At 37.7% G+C, this 15,383-nt stretch overlaps 1 pseudogene; it reads left to right on the top strand.

Annotated features, from left to right (window-relative positions):
* The first annotated feature begins 4,409 nt into the window (after positions 1-4,409).
* LOC144284149 (splicing factor 3B subunit 4 pseudogene) lies at positions 4,410-14,301 on the top strand (annotated as a pseudogene).
* Positions 14,302-15,383: the final 1,082 nt, after the last annotated feature.

The raw sequence follows: 15,383 nt of genomic DNA, 5'->3' as shown, positions 1-15,383 counted from the left end.
TAAATAAAATCTTTTAAAAAAGTCATTAAAGTTTTAGGGTTGTGGTTAAGGAAGGTCACTTTGTATGCATTGTGAGAAATCTATTGCAAGGGTACAGAATATGATGGAGAAAGGAAGTATTTTGTTCATGCTTCAGAAGAAAAACAGTGGAGGCCTGGATTAATTTAGCACCAGAAACAGGAAAAAATTGGGATTCAATTGAAACTTTCAAGATGAGATCATTGTTTTGGTGTTAAGAGGTGTTGATGTTTCCCATGATCTGAGTTTAGGGGATAGGGGAGATGGTGATGCCTTTGACTAAGGTAGGGAGCACTCAGAGAAGGAAGATTTGTTGAGGTTCAATCTGATGGGAGAGAATGAGCAGTTCAGTTTGGACTATGCTGAGCTCAAAGTGCTGTGAGACTGCCAAGTGAGGATGTCTAGAAAGCTACTGAATATACAGATTCAAACCTTAGGAAATACATATGGTGTGAGAGAGAGACCGAGAGAGAGAGAGAGAGAGAGAGAGAGAGAGAGAAATTGAAAGAAGAGGAGATGGCTTAGGAAAGAAATAACACCTAATGGATTGATGGATGAGAAGTAAACCTCAAAATATAGAAGTATTGGCAGGAAGTAGAGGAGGAAAACCACAGAAGTGGAATCATGAGAAGAGAGCATTCGCAATATGATAAGGTTAGTGAATAGCAAAAATGGCCCTGAAAAATCCAGCACCGTACAGTATCAAATAGGTTAAGAGGCTTTAGCAAAGCAAAGGTCATTTGTCCTTTGCAAAGTCAGCTGAAGAGAACAATTGGGGCAAAAGTTCAATTGCAATGAGGTAAGAACTTCATAATGAAAGGTGAGAACTTGTAGTCAGCCCAAGAAGAGAATTTGGATTAATAAATCTGTGCTCAAAAGCAAGGATACAGCCAGAGTAATCACTACAAAAGAAGAGCTAATCAAAGAGATTATTATTATTTTTTTATTTTTTGTTAAATTGGGGGAGATCTGAAAAAATGTCAGTGATAATGGGAAAGGGTCTTATGGAGAGAGTGTGAAAATGTAGTAGAGGTTATAGAGGGAATATAGGTGATATATCTGAGAAGGCAGAAGGAGGCAGGGTCCAGAGCAAAGGAGGAAAAATTATCCTTGCTTAGGAGGAAACACTTCTAACATAAAATGACTGAAGGAGGAAAGGAAGTTGTGGAGTTAAGCAAGACTTGACTACTATTACCACCACCACCACCAAACAAGACTACTACCAACGCCACCAAACAAGTTCTGGCAGTGTTGTGTACCAGCCACTTTCTAGCATTTTACACATACGATATCCCTTAATTCTCACTATCTAACCTCCAAGGTGAGTAATATTAATATTCACATTTTAAAGTGGAGAAAATAAAAACAAATTTTTAAAAACTTGCTCAAGATCAGACAGTAACTAAGAGGCAGAGCCTGGATTTTCTCCAGACAATGCAACTATGAAGTCCTAATCTTGGCTATTAAGCTGTACTAAAGGTTAGCAACATCAAATTCACTCAGCATTTAAATGGGTTACTTGTAACTCAAAGTTGATAAATGTCTCAGAAAGAAATATCTGGAGAGGGGAAGCCCCACTATGTCCTATACTGATGGATATTCCAGAAAATAAGAGAACCAGAATGAAAATTTTCTTATTCTTGTATATACATGCATATTTAAAAATTCAATACCTAGTGCTTATAGTTAAATGATTATAAATATTTCTCCCAAAGAGGTTAAGGAAATAAAAATAAACCTCGCCTTTTGCTTTAAAACTATTTTATTCAAGTTTTCAGGAATGCCTTGAAATCGTTTCTATTTCATAAGTTAGTAAATGATATTCTTGTCATTGTATTAACATTTGGGACATAGATACTTTAACTAGATTCCCTGTTAACCTTCTTCTTTCAAGGTAAATTAATAATTTTGTATACTTCAGTATGGAAAACAACCTCACAATGAGTTTTTAATCCATATCCCATTTAGATTTCATAGTGTGAATGCAAAAAGCTAGAATTCCTGAGTATCATATAGAACAAGTAATTTCTATACTTTTCCAAAGCTTGATCTGCTCTGGTTTTGAGTGACAACAAAGATATATCCAGCTTTGACAAAACCTGGAAGAATGAAAACTTTTTGATCTGGTGTACCATGAATATTATTAGGCTATAAATTAGAAATTATTAAATACTTGTCATCGTAGAGTCTGACTGACCCTCAGGATGAAAAATAGGGCCTAATCTTGGCTTCATAAAGACATGTTGGCTTTTTGATCTATGTGTTCAGCTAACAAACAAAACCAGAAGCAGTACATTCATCTACCTGAGAGGCCTCCACAGTATCTCTTCAAGCCAACAGGATCTGTTTTTTCTGCAACACAATGGAGTCAGTATGTCTATGGGTCCCTATGACCTTGAAAAATCATCCATACATTTTTTACATACCAGACTAATCACAGCTGAGGGGGGGAAATTTTGTCTCCCCATTGGCATTATCAGTCTGATAAGTTTAAATGGAAAAAATGCTTTTCCACTTTTTCCATAGTCATTGAAACTGATATTTTAATCTTAATAGTAACCTTAACATCAGCGTGGCATTCCAGAGCTACTCTTTCATGTAGTTTTAATTTCCCCCCTTTGGCGAAATGAGCTTGTACTACTATGCTAAAGAGCAAATGGCCGATTCAGTATCTGCATCAAAGAGTTTGTTCCATAAATATCATTGTGAAGAATATAAACAAGGAGAAAATTCATTTTGTGCGTATTAAGTGTCTTCTGAAAGTCACCAGAAAAGAGTGCATCAAACTCAGTATTGATTATGTTCATTGTTCTTTTATATAATAATTATTCTGCCAGAAATGCCCTAAGTGAGCATGACTCTCTCCGGCTCAAGGTTTTTACTTTGGGAAATAATTCAGAGAGTTCAAAGCCCCTAACTCTGATAGATTTGTTGTCACTGCAGCACCAAATATCTTTTTCTAATACTTGCTTACAAATCGAGACTCAATGGGCCAAGTGATAAGAAGCAGAAGTTTAGTGCAAGTGCTTGTTCTAGTTTAAGCATATTTGGTGTTCAACTTCTGTAATAATGTTTACTCTCATGATGCATTATTGTTTACAGAGGACTGCCATATCCATTCCTCTTCGCTGCAGAAGTGTGGCTGTAATTTCTGAATCATTCCAAAAGGTCCTCTACCTGAGAACATGTGCGCTATTACTCCTGTTAAAATCGCACATCTTTGGACACTGTTATTGCTTCTAGCTAAAATAATAGGGAGAGGAGATGTGTTCAGGTGTAAGAACTGAGAAAATATGTTTCACTTAACAAAGACCTCATCAGGAGTCCACTGGAAATCACAGATTGCTTTTTTAGTGAAAGCTTTTCCCTAGGTGGAGCTACTTGGCCTATCGAATGTGGAGGTATTTGTCACTCTGCTTTTTTTTTTTTTTCATGGAGAGCAGCACCACTATACCTTGCAGTTATGTGGGGAAGGAAAGTAGGGGCTCTGTTCTCCAGCAATGAATCCACCACGTAGATACTGGGAAGGTTCAATATGGCAGTCAATTTGTGTCCTTTCTTTGTTGAGGATACTTCAAGGATTTTCCTTTATCTGCAGGGTAAAATCCAAATTTCTTTAAATGGACCATAAGGCTGTAAATAATTCTATCCTTCCCCTCTTCCCTAACATCACCTTTACCATTCCCCTATTGCCTACTTACCTAGACAGACTCTGCTTTTGTTGTTCTATGTCTGTATTAGGGCTTTTAGTTGCTTTTCCATGATCATAATTGTGCTCCCAGATATTTAGATAGCTGACTTATTGCCATTGTTTAAGTTTCATTTCAAAGCTCGCTCTTTAAATAGGTCTTCAGTCATCAAAATAGCCCCCTAAATCACCCCTTTAGTTACTCTATATCTCTTTAGCCTTAGTTTCTTCATAGTATTTAACATTATGCATACTAATCTGTAGGTATGTGTCTAATTTCTATCTTTCTTAAGCACCAGAATGTAAGTTAATTGAGAACAGAGACTACGCCTATCATATGCATTGCTGCATCTCCAATGTCAAAAACAGGATCTGTCCCCAGAGTAAGTACCCAGAAATTTTATTACGAAAGTGCAAAACAAAACAAAACACCCCTACCCTACTTCTTGTAAATGCTTTTCTTGAGAAGAAAAAAAAAAAGGAAATCATTAAAGTGATTCTAGCTAACTTTTGAAAATTAGGACTATGAAGATTCAACCATCATGGGAAACTTTTTAGAGATCCTTTTAGATGTGAGTTTGCTGGCATCCCTGAATCTTTTAAGAAACACTTTATGCATTGCCTTTAATAATGTGATGGATTTCTGTTGGAAAACCGGTTTGGACCATAATTGCAAGTGTTGACTGATAACCACCTGCAGTGAATGGCTAGTTTGGCTTCCATTCAAGGAGCAGACAATAAAAGGAACCAATTTAACTTTCAAGATTCTGGTCATGGAGGAAAAGAGTTAGATGGAAAGCTGTCCTTACAGCTGTCTGTGCCAAGACAGATGGTGGGAAGGAGTAGTAAGTTATAAGGCACTCAATGAAAAAAAAAAAGCTCTCTTACAGAGGCCCATTCTGCTGGCCAGTTGTATTTTCTCATCTTTGTTTTCAATGCATATTGCTCTATTTTGAGTTTCTAATCATCAGTTGCTATCCTTTCCTCCTGGAGTTTTGATCTATACCAATATATCAATTTAGATGCAAAATAGAAAACAAGTCATAAACCATTTTAAACTGTGTGGGGCTCCTCTCTCCTCAGAGAAGTCAGAAAGATGACCCCAATACCTGAAACAATTAATGGTTCTCATAAAAAACTGGAGAATAAATCAGTGATAACCCATTTCATTTTGATTATTGTTCTGAATGGCTAAACAGAATAACTGAAGTTAGTAAAAAAACTGCAAGATGGAACTGAGCTGGCTAGTGTTTGTTTTCTACTAGCCAAAGGCAAGTGATTGTATTTACAGTATAGTATGGTCTTGGCTTCTGTGAAGTATTGCTCTATTAATTTTCTTATTTCACAACCCAGTTTTATCTCTTTTTGTGGGCTAAGCATATGCACCCATTGGGATTCCATTGTTGCCCTGAGATGAAGAGTTTTTTTCTGCTCTTCATCTCAGAGCCCTGTCAACTTACCTGGTTTCCAGTCACTTCTTTAGGTGTAACTTACCTGTAAATCTTCTTTCCTGATCTCTCTTCTAAATTCCAGTCTTGTCTTCTATATATTTTGCCACATTTGGGACTTGCCATTCATTCTGAAAATCATCTGTCTGCTCCTACTATTTTATTTTTATAGCCACAGGTACAGCAAACTCACTGTTATGTGATATCAACTCTAAATTTGGGGTCCTACATGCATGGGGAGAATAGTTTGAGCCATCACCTCCTATTCCGAATACCATGGTAGGACTTCTTTGCAAATTCATTATTTACCTATTCATTAATGGGTAAAAGTACCCATTTACTTACATCACTACTACTATCATTTACTTACATTACTACTTCGTAGCCCAGGAATTAACAATGGCTCCATAACGGCCGGCACCAAGTAAAAAGACAACATGTTTCTATTAGTGTGTGAACTATAAATAGTTTTATGATTAAATGCCATTTTTATTTATTTTTTTTGCCATTATTATTTTTAATGAAATTTAAATTCACTAAACAAAAATGATAAATGTTCATTTTTAAGCATGATGTCAAACATTTTCAAGTTTTATTAAGCATGTATTATTCACGCAAATAGATGCAGACACACACCTATACCCATCTAAGCAAACAATACTTTATTCCCAAAATTCATTTAGTGTTGCTAAATGAGTTTCTGATTGAGTGTTCTGATGGAGCTCCTCTTTTCCTTCCTTTTTCCCTTCCTCCCTTTCTTATTTCTTTCCTTTCTTCCTTTCTTTCCCTTTTTCTTTCTTTGGTTTATGTCTAAGAAGTTTGCTTAGATCTCTGTATGCTTACCTATCCAGTTTTTAAAATTGACTGTATTTGACACAATGTTCCATTAATTTCAGGTGTATATCACAATGATTTGAGTTGTCTCTATGTTATGCTATACTCACCACAAGTGTAGCTACCATCTGTCACCATATCACACTATTACATTATCATCGACTATATTCCCTATACTCTACCTTTTATCCCTGTTAATTATTCAATCCACAACTGAAAGCTTGTGTTTCCACTCTCCTTCACCCATTTTACCCATCTTTCCACCCTCTGCCCTTCTGACAACTATGTGTCCTTTAAGAACATGAAACTTTAAGTTTTCAAGACCACATTATAAATCTATTTTTCTATTTTCTCTTTTGGCTGATCTGTGTGTATCAATTAGCAGAATTATAAATAATATTTAATGATTTTTTACCATAAAAGTCACAAGCTTACAAATCAACCTCACGAAAATGTTTGAGTAACTTTGAAACATCACCTTCTAAGCAGTGTTCTGTCCATGTTATTTCAATTTTATCTGAAATCTGTTAGCTATTAGTTTACATAGTATTTCTGGTTTGGCATTCTTCCGTTCCCCAAATTCCTGGAATATATAGAAAACAGAACTTATTCTCTTGCTGGAGAAAATTAATCTGGGTAACTGTAGCCCAACATTAATTAATGGTTGGCAAACAAATTTGGCTACATTGCTCCTCTCTCTCAAGCAACAAACTCAGCCTTCATAGTCTGTCACAGAACTTTAGGTGAATAAGTAGATGGCCAATCTTCTGATGCTATGTTATGTCATATATTCTCATGATATAAATCCCTGATAGTTCTGCTTCCATTATCATTTTTGTGTTAGTTCTATCTATTTTAGCATCAACTAGTTCTTAAACTTTTGTATGTCACAGTTTGGTAAAATTTCAAAGCAAAAGTTGGGATACCAATACAATTAAATGATTTTCAATTTTTATAGTTAGAATATTAAAATTTAAGTAAATACATTCCTCTCATGTTACAAAGTCATCTATCTATCATCTATCTATCATCTATCTATCTATCTATCTATCTATCTATCATCTATCTATAATCTATAATCTGTCAGCCTTTATTTTTTTTGAAGACCATTGATGTTCCTTGGAAGAGGATGCCCTATTCACTTTCTTTTACAGTTGTAATTTTTTTCTTTCTTATTAGCTGTCTCTCATTTATTCTTTTTCTAGCAAACAATGTCTCACTTTCATTCTTCCAGGGAAAACTTTTTCTATCCTACCAATTTGCAGACTTCCTCTCCATTATGACTGTCATAGTTACAGTTAAACAGATTTCATAAATAAATAATCTTAATTGGAACTAATTTATCACTAAGTGAGAAAATCTTAGTACTTCTGAAACATACAAAAGCACTAAAATTGACATAAAATATGTAATAAAGAAGTATGATGGAATTGAATGTTTCAGAAATATTTATTTCTTTGGGTCACATTGTAATTGTCCATATATTCAAAATATATATCCAAAAAATTATAACAAAAACTTCAATCATCCTAATTTTCTCCAGTTCATCTTTAAAAAGACCAGTGAACCAAGATTCTGTAGTATATGAGAAAATTACATATAGTATACGTAGTATATGTAGTATACAAGATTCTATATATATAGAATATATATATATACATATATATATAGAGAGAGAGAGAGATTACCATATGCAAAAGAAACATTCGTACTTTTTCTTCATTTATCCTTCAATGGTGGAGAAATCCAGAGCAAGTTTTAACATATTTTCATAAGTATCCAAGCAAATTTACCAAATAAATACTATAAATTCAGTAGTTACCTCTTTTCTGACTTTACAGACCATTAATTGTCTCTTAACAGAATGATACTAGAATGATATAATCAATGTTTAGTAAGCCTATCAGAAAATCCTCACTTTGTCTAGTTGGGTTTATATGGGAGCATTCATCCAAAATATTTATTAGGCACCCTTCTCCTCCAAACATGGTGCTATAGGATGGAAATAAAATGTTAAATAAGATAGTTAATATAACCACAGTGATATTGGTCAAGGTTACATTTTAGATATACAATAAACAAGGAAGCAGGGTAAAAGGAAGTAAATAGAGTTGTGTCTGCCTGTTATGAGTTATTTGAGGCAAATAAAATAGAGGACTAATTTCTATTGTGTGGTCAGTAACGACAGCCTCTTTACTGTGCTGACATGTAGGCTGAGATCCAATGGATGAACAGGAGCTACGCAGGTGGCACCCTTCAAGCAGAGGGAGCAGGAAGCTCAGAGGTTTTGCCGATACAACGGGATGGGAACTGAAGGCAGGTGTGATGTGAGATGCTACATGCAGAGGAAGGTAAACAGAAATGAGGCCAAGGTCAGAATGAAAGGTAGAAGAGTTCAATGACCAGGCATTTCAGGCCAAGAGTTTCCATGAACTATTTTCACTCATTTCTCTGAGTTTATGACTGCAGAAGCAGCTCCCAGAGAATTAGAAGTATTGAATGCCTTTATGTTCACCATACATGGGATGAATGTATGGCATAGATGACTGAAGAAGCAAGAAAAGTGTTTTCATGCAGGAGTAAAGCCAATTCAATGCATTCTGTCCCCAAGGATCACAGGTTTTAAACATGGGTTGTTTCCATGAGGTTTGGTTTACAATAGCCCGCAAACCACAGGTGAAACCCTGTTTAATCATCAAGCACAACCTGGACATTTGAATACATTTGAATCTCAGCTTTAAGACCCTCATGGATTATTTAAAGAATCCACACTGATTTCTTTAACCACAAAAATGCAGATTATTCTAGAGTTTTTTAATTGTGATTTTTTAAGGGTTATACTTAGAGAAAAAAAATAATGAACAGTTTGAACACAAATTTTTTTGTATATTTTTTATTGGAGTTCGATTTGCCAACAGATAGTATAACACCCAGTGCTCATCTCATCAAGTGCCCCCCTCAGTGCCTGTCACCCAGTCACCCCATCCCCCCGCTCACCTCCCTTTCCACCACCCCTTGTGCGTTTCCAAGAGTTAGGTGTCTCTCATGTTCTGTCACCCTCACCGGTATTTCCCACTCATTTTCCCTCCTTTCCCCTTTATTCCCTTTCACTATTTCTTATATTCCTCATATGAGTGAAGCCATATGTTTGTCCTTCTCCGATTGACTTACTTCACTCAGCATAATACCCTCCAGTTCCATCCACGTCGAAGCAAATGGTGGGTATTCGTCGTTTCTAATGGCTGAGTAATATTCCATTGTATAAATAGACCACATCTTCTTTATCCATTCATCTTTCATTGAACACCGAGGCTCCCTCCACAGTTTGGCTATTGTGGACATTGCTGCTAGAAACATCGGGGTGCAGGTGTCTCGGTCTTTCACTGCATCTGTATCTTTAGGGCAAATCCCCAGCAGTGCAATTGCTGGGTCGTAGGGCAGATCTATTTCTAACTCTTTGAGGAACCTCCACACAGTTTTCCAGAGTGGCTGCACCAGTTCACATTCCCACCAACAGTGCAAGAGGGTTCCCCTTTCTCCGCATCCTCTCCAACGTTTGTTGTTGCCTGTCTTGTTAATTTTCGCCATTCTCACTGGTGTGAGGTGGTATCTCATTATGGTTTTGATTTGTATTTCCCTGATGGCAAGTGATGGCATTTCTCATGTGCATGTTGGCCATGTCTGTGTCTTCCTCTGTGAGATTTCTGTTCATGTCTTTTGCCCATTTCATGACTGGATTGTTTGTTTCTTGGGTGTTGAGTTTAATAAGTTCTTTATAGGTCTTGGATACTAGCCCTTTATCTGATAGGTCATTTGCAAATATCTTCTCCCACTCTGTAGGTTGTATTTTAGTTTTTTTTTACTGTTTCTTTTGCTGTGCAGCAGCTTTTTATCTTGATTAAGTCCCAATAATTCATTTTTGCTTTTGTTTCCCTTGCCTTCATAGATGTATCTTGCAAGAAGTTGCTGTGGCCAAGTTCAAAAAGGGTGTTGCCTGTGTTCTCCTCTAGGATTTTGATGGATTCTTGTCTCACATTTAGATCTTTCTTCCATTTTGAATTTATCTTTGTGTATGGTGTAAGAGAATGGTCTAGTTTCATTCTTCTGCACGTGGCTGTCCAATTTTCCCAGCACCATTTATTGAAGAGACTGTCCTTTTCCCAATGGATAGTCTTTCCTGCTTTGTTGAATATTAGTTGACCATAGAGTTGAGGGCCCATTTCTGGATTCTCTATTCTGTTCCATTGATCTATGTGTCTGTTTTTGTGCCAGTACCACCTGTCTTGATGATCACAGCTTGCAGTACAACTTGAAATCTAGCATTGTGATGCCCCCGGCTCTGGTTTTCTTTTTCAATATTCCCCTGGCTATTTGGGATCTTTTCTGATTCCGCACAAATCTTAAGATAATTTGTTCCAACTCTCTGAAGAAAGTCCATGGTATTTTGATAGGGATTGCATTGAACGACATGTGATTGCATTGAATGTGTAAATTGACTTGGATAGCATATATGTTTTCACAATATTAATTCTTCCAACCCATGAGCATGGAATATTTTTCCATCTCTTTGTGTCTTCCTCAATTTCTTTCAGAAGTGTTCTATAGTTTTTAGGGTATAGATCCTTTACCTCTTTGGTTAGGTTTATTCCTAGATATCTTATGCTTTTGTGTGCAATTTTAAATGGGATTGACTCCCTAATTTCTCTTCAGTCTCATTGTTAGTGTATAGAAATGCCACTGATTTCTAGGCATTGATTTTATATCCTGCCACACTGCCGAATTGCTGTATGAGTTCCAGCAATCTTGGGGTAGAGTCTTTGGGGTCTTCTTTGTACAGTATTATGTCATCCACAAAGAGGATGCCAATTTGCCAATTTGAATGCCTTTTATTTCTATTTGTTGCCTGATTGCTGAGGCTAGGACTTCTAGTACTATGTTGAATAGCAGTGGTGAAAGTGGACATCCGTGTCATGTTTCTAATCTTAGGGGAAAGGCTCCCAGTGTTTCCCCATTGAGATTGATATATGCTATGAGCTTTTCATAGATGGCTCTTAAGATGCTGAGGAATGTTCTCTCCATCCCTACACTCTGAAGAGTTTTGATCAGGAATGGATGCTGTATTTTGTCAAATGCTTTCTCTGCATCTATTGAGAGGATCATATGGTTCTTGTTTTTTCTCTTGTTGATATGATCTATCACATTGATTGCTTTACGAGTGTTGAACCAGCCTTGCATCCTGGGGATAAATCCCACTTGGTCATGGTGAATAATCTTCTGAATGTACTATTGGATCCTATTGGCTAATATCTTGTTGAGAATTTTTGCAGCTGTGTTCATCAGGGATATTGGTCTATAATTCTCTGTTTTGGTGGGGTCTTTGTCTGGTTTTGGAATTAAGGTGATGCTGGCTTCATAGAATGAGTTTGGACACAATGCCACAACTCTACTCCCATGGGATAGTGTTGCAATTGTGCACATAATTGTGGTATAAGTTCGGCATTATCAGAGAATAAGGAGACTGGGTTTAACCAATTTGTGTTTATATCCTACTTTCCAGGGGAGTGAGAAGTGTGTGATTGATAGAAGATGTGTTTATTGAGATTGTCAAGAATCAAGCTAAAAGCCCTATCATCAGGAGTCACCAGACAATGAACACGCTCATAGAATTTGGTTCTAAAATAACAGTCATAAAGGACAAGAATTCCTTTTGGAGTTTTGAATTTCATGTTTGGGAATTCATTAGAAAATCCTTTCACTTCTCAAACTAATATCCTTGTAAGAGGCTAGGAGTATCTGCAACTAGTTTTCAAATAACATTTTTCCTGACCATATTTGTTTAAAAAAAAGATGCAAAATATCCACATGTTAATTTCCTCTCTTTTCTCTGTCTTCTTTTTTATTTTCTGCCATTAGGTAATTTGAGAACATACACCTGATTCAAAATATTTTTTTTTCCTTTTTTTAAGTACAGTGTCACTAAACAGGAGATTAGCTATTTCATTTAGAACCTAAATAGTTCCCCTGTGTTCAGGTGTAATTGCCACAGGTAAAGGTTGTCCCATAATGAGGGGCATTAGCATTTAAATTTAACAAAGTAAAGACTGTAGAGACGGTCCATGATCCAAATGACAAATCACTGAGGAGGGCTTGCTGAAGAATTAAAATGACTCTAAAAATTAACCCAAGAAATTGGGACAAGGAACAGTATGTTTCAGTGAGATAGACACCAGAAAGTAAGGAAGCTCAGATGAGTATAGAGAAGTTGGAATGTCTGGGCTCTTAAGCTAGTGGGAATACCTCTATCTTCTTTCCTCTCTCCTTCCTTCCCCCTTCCCCTATCTCTCTTCTCTCTCTCTCTCTCTCTTTCTGTCCTGTCTCTCTGTCTCTGTCCCCCTCCCCTATCTTGTCATCAATACAGCTCTCACACAGTCTATGAGATAGAATATTCTCTTGAAATTCTAGCTTGCCTTTCAGATAATATCCTACTTCCCTGTTCCAAAGTCCCACATCTCCTAATACAGCAGACTTAGAAATGTATGTTTGTTTTCTACATTACTTAAATGCCTACTCACTCTATCATAAACCATTTCTTTATATAAATTATATTTTGCTGAGTTCTTTCCTGCTGGACAACTCAAAGGGCTCAATATATATATACTGAGCCCTTTTGTGCCTATATATATATATATATATATATATATATATACACACACACACACACACACATATTTAGTTTTACAAATATCTATCAGTCATAGAACTTGTTTACACTGCATTGCTAATTCTCTTTCTATTCAATTAGTGCTTGAAGGGCAGGCACCATATTTAGTGTTTACTATTGTATCTATTGCATCTACCTAGCCCAGTGCTCAGACTATGGAAGGTACAAATCAGTATTTGTTTAATTAAAATCTTGGTTAATTGAAGAAAATTCAGGAGGTGTTAAATAATGTAAGAAAATGAAAAAAAAAATTGTAGTATTATCATCCAGAAAACATTAGTTAAGAATCTTATGTACAGGCCTGGAGAGGGCAGGAGCTCTTTCGCCATGGCAGCAGGGTGGATCTGAAGCAGAACCAGGATGCCACTGTCTACATCGGGGGCCTGGATGAGAAGGTTGGCAAACCACTGCGTGGGAGCTTTTTCTCCAGGCAGGGCCAGTAGTCAGCACCCACATGCCAAAGGATAGAGTCACAGGTCAGCACCAAGGCTATGGCTTTGTGGAATTCCTGAGTGGGGAAGATGCTGACTGTGCCATTAAGATCATGAACATGATCAAACTCTATGGGAAGCCAATAAGAGTGAACAAGACATCGGCTCACAACAGCAACCTGGACGTGGGGGCCAACATTTTCATTGACAATCTGGACCCAGGGATTGATGGGAATCTGCTTCATGATTCCTTCAACGCCTTCGGGGTCATCTTACAACCCCCCAAGATTATGTGGGACCCTGATACAGGCAACTCCAAAGGTTATGCCTTTATTAATTTTGCGTCATTTGATGCTTCGGATGCAGTTACCGAGGCCATGAACAGGCAGTATCTTGGTAACCGCCCCATCACTGCGTCCTATGCCTTCAAGGACTTCAAGGGGTTGCGCCACGGCTCAGCAGTTGAACGACTTCTGGCAGCCCAGAACCCACTCTCCCAAGCTGACCACCCTCATCAGCTGTTTGCAGACGCACCCCCTCTGCCTTCAGCCCCCAATCCTGTCGTTTCATCTTTGGGGTCTGGGCTCCCTCCACCAGGCATGCCTCCTCCTGGGTCCTTCGCACCCCTAGTGCTGCCTCCTGGAGCCCTTCCACCTGGGATACCCCCAGCCATGCCCCCCGACACCTATGCCTCCGAGGGCTGGAGGACACAGTCCACCATCAGCAGGAATCCCAGGGGCCAGACGTCCTGGACATGGACACTCGCATCCTCACCCATTCCCACCGAGTGGGATGCCCTGTCCAGGGATGTCTCAGATGCAGCTGGCCCACCATGGCCCTCATGGCCCAGGCCACCCACATGCTGGGCCCCCAGGCACTGGGGGGCATCTGCCACCCCAACCACCACCTGGAATGCCTCATCCTGGGCCTCCTCCAATGGACATGCCCCCTTGAGGGCCTCTGTATGGATCTCCCATGGGTCACCCAGGTCCCATGCCTCCACATGGGATGCTTGGACCTCCTCCACTGGTGCCTCCTTGTGGATACACTGGGCCTCCATGATCCCCACCCTCTGGCTACCAGCGGGGACCCCTGCCTCCACCCAGACACCACCCCCTCCCCGCCCCCCCCGCCCAGCCCCGGCTCCAGTTCCCATCATAGTCCATTCCGAGGCCTTCTTCCTCAGTAATTTCTAATTCTCTCACCTCCTGTTCTATCTTCCTAATATCTTTTCAATTCCTTGGACTAATCAGATTTGCTGTAGCTCCCTAGGGCTAAGGCACTAATCCCTCTCAGGTCTTTTTCTTTTCTTTTTTTTTTTTTTTAAGTGTAATTTTTTTTCACAGGAGCTTTTATCATTGTTTCTGTGTTGGTCCTAAGTATTTTGCAAATACACAGAGAAAATAAAACTAAACTCCTTTTTTTTTTTAATCTTACGTACAACTCCATGTTTTCTGTAAGAGTACAGATTGATGTGGTTCATTGTTTTATCAGTACATTTTTGATTACTTTTTATCTCATAAGAGTTAATGTTTCTTTTTGAGATTGCAAAAGTTTTTCCCATTAGCATCTTGTGTTTCTTAAACTGTTTTATTTTGCCCCCAAATGGATTTTTCTTCATATATTTTTTTTTAACCTTTAGATATATTTGGGTTTTTTCTTTCTCTTTTATGTATATACAGACATCCAACATAAACAAACTTGGATCCAATTTATTTTAGATATTTTGCCTTGATCTTTTTTTCCTTATGTATTTTTTAACCAAATGTTTTCTAAGTTTTCTATTGCCTCCTCAAATCATCAGGGAGTTCTAGCGTTTTCCCTGTATGTCTGTCCATCCTATTTAGCTATACAGTTCTTGACTCTTGTAGAGAGTAAGATAGCAAATAGCAGCTTGGGTACTGATGTTTTTGTTTTGTTCAGCCCTTTGGCTGTCTGGGTTTTGTGAGGAGAGTGTGTTTCTGGATTCTAGCACTGAAATTCATTTAAGTAATACACAGATTTCAGGATATCATGACTTCTCTGTACATGTGAAAGAATTTCCTTTTGCATCTTTTTATTTTTTTTTTCTTCTCAAGATGAGCTACAGTTCCTATGATTTAAACTTATAATGATTTCAGGGTTTTGTTTGATTGTCTGAAAAAAATTACACTCATGTTCATTTTATGTTTTGTTGATTTTTAAATTTTTTTCTTCTCTCTTTTTTTTTCCTTCCAAGATTTTAGTTCTTGAACTAGTGATTA

Source organism: Canis aureus, chromosome 15 (assembly GCF_053574225.1).
Source record: "Canis aureus isolate CA01 chromosome 15, VMU_Caureus_v.1.0, whole genome shotgun sequence".
In the NCBI taxonomy this organism is placed as follows: domain Eukaryota; kingdom Metazoa; phylum Chordata; class Mammalia; order Carnivora; family Canidae; genus Canis; species Canis aureus.
This window is presented reverse-complemented; position numbering and strand designations above follow the sequence as displayed.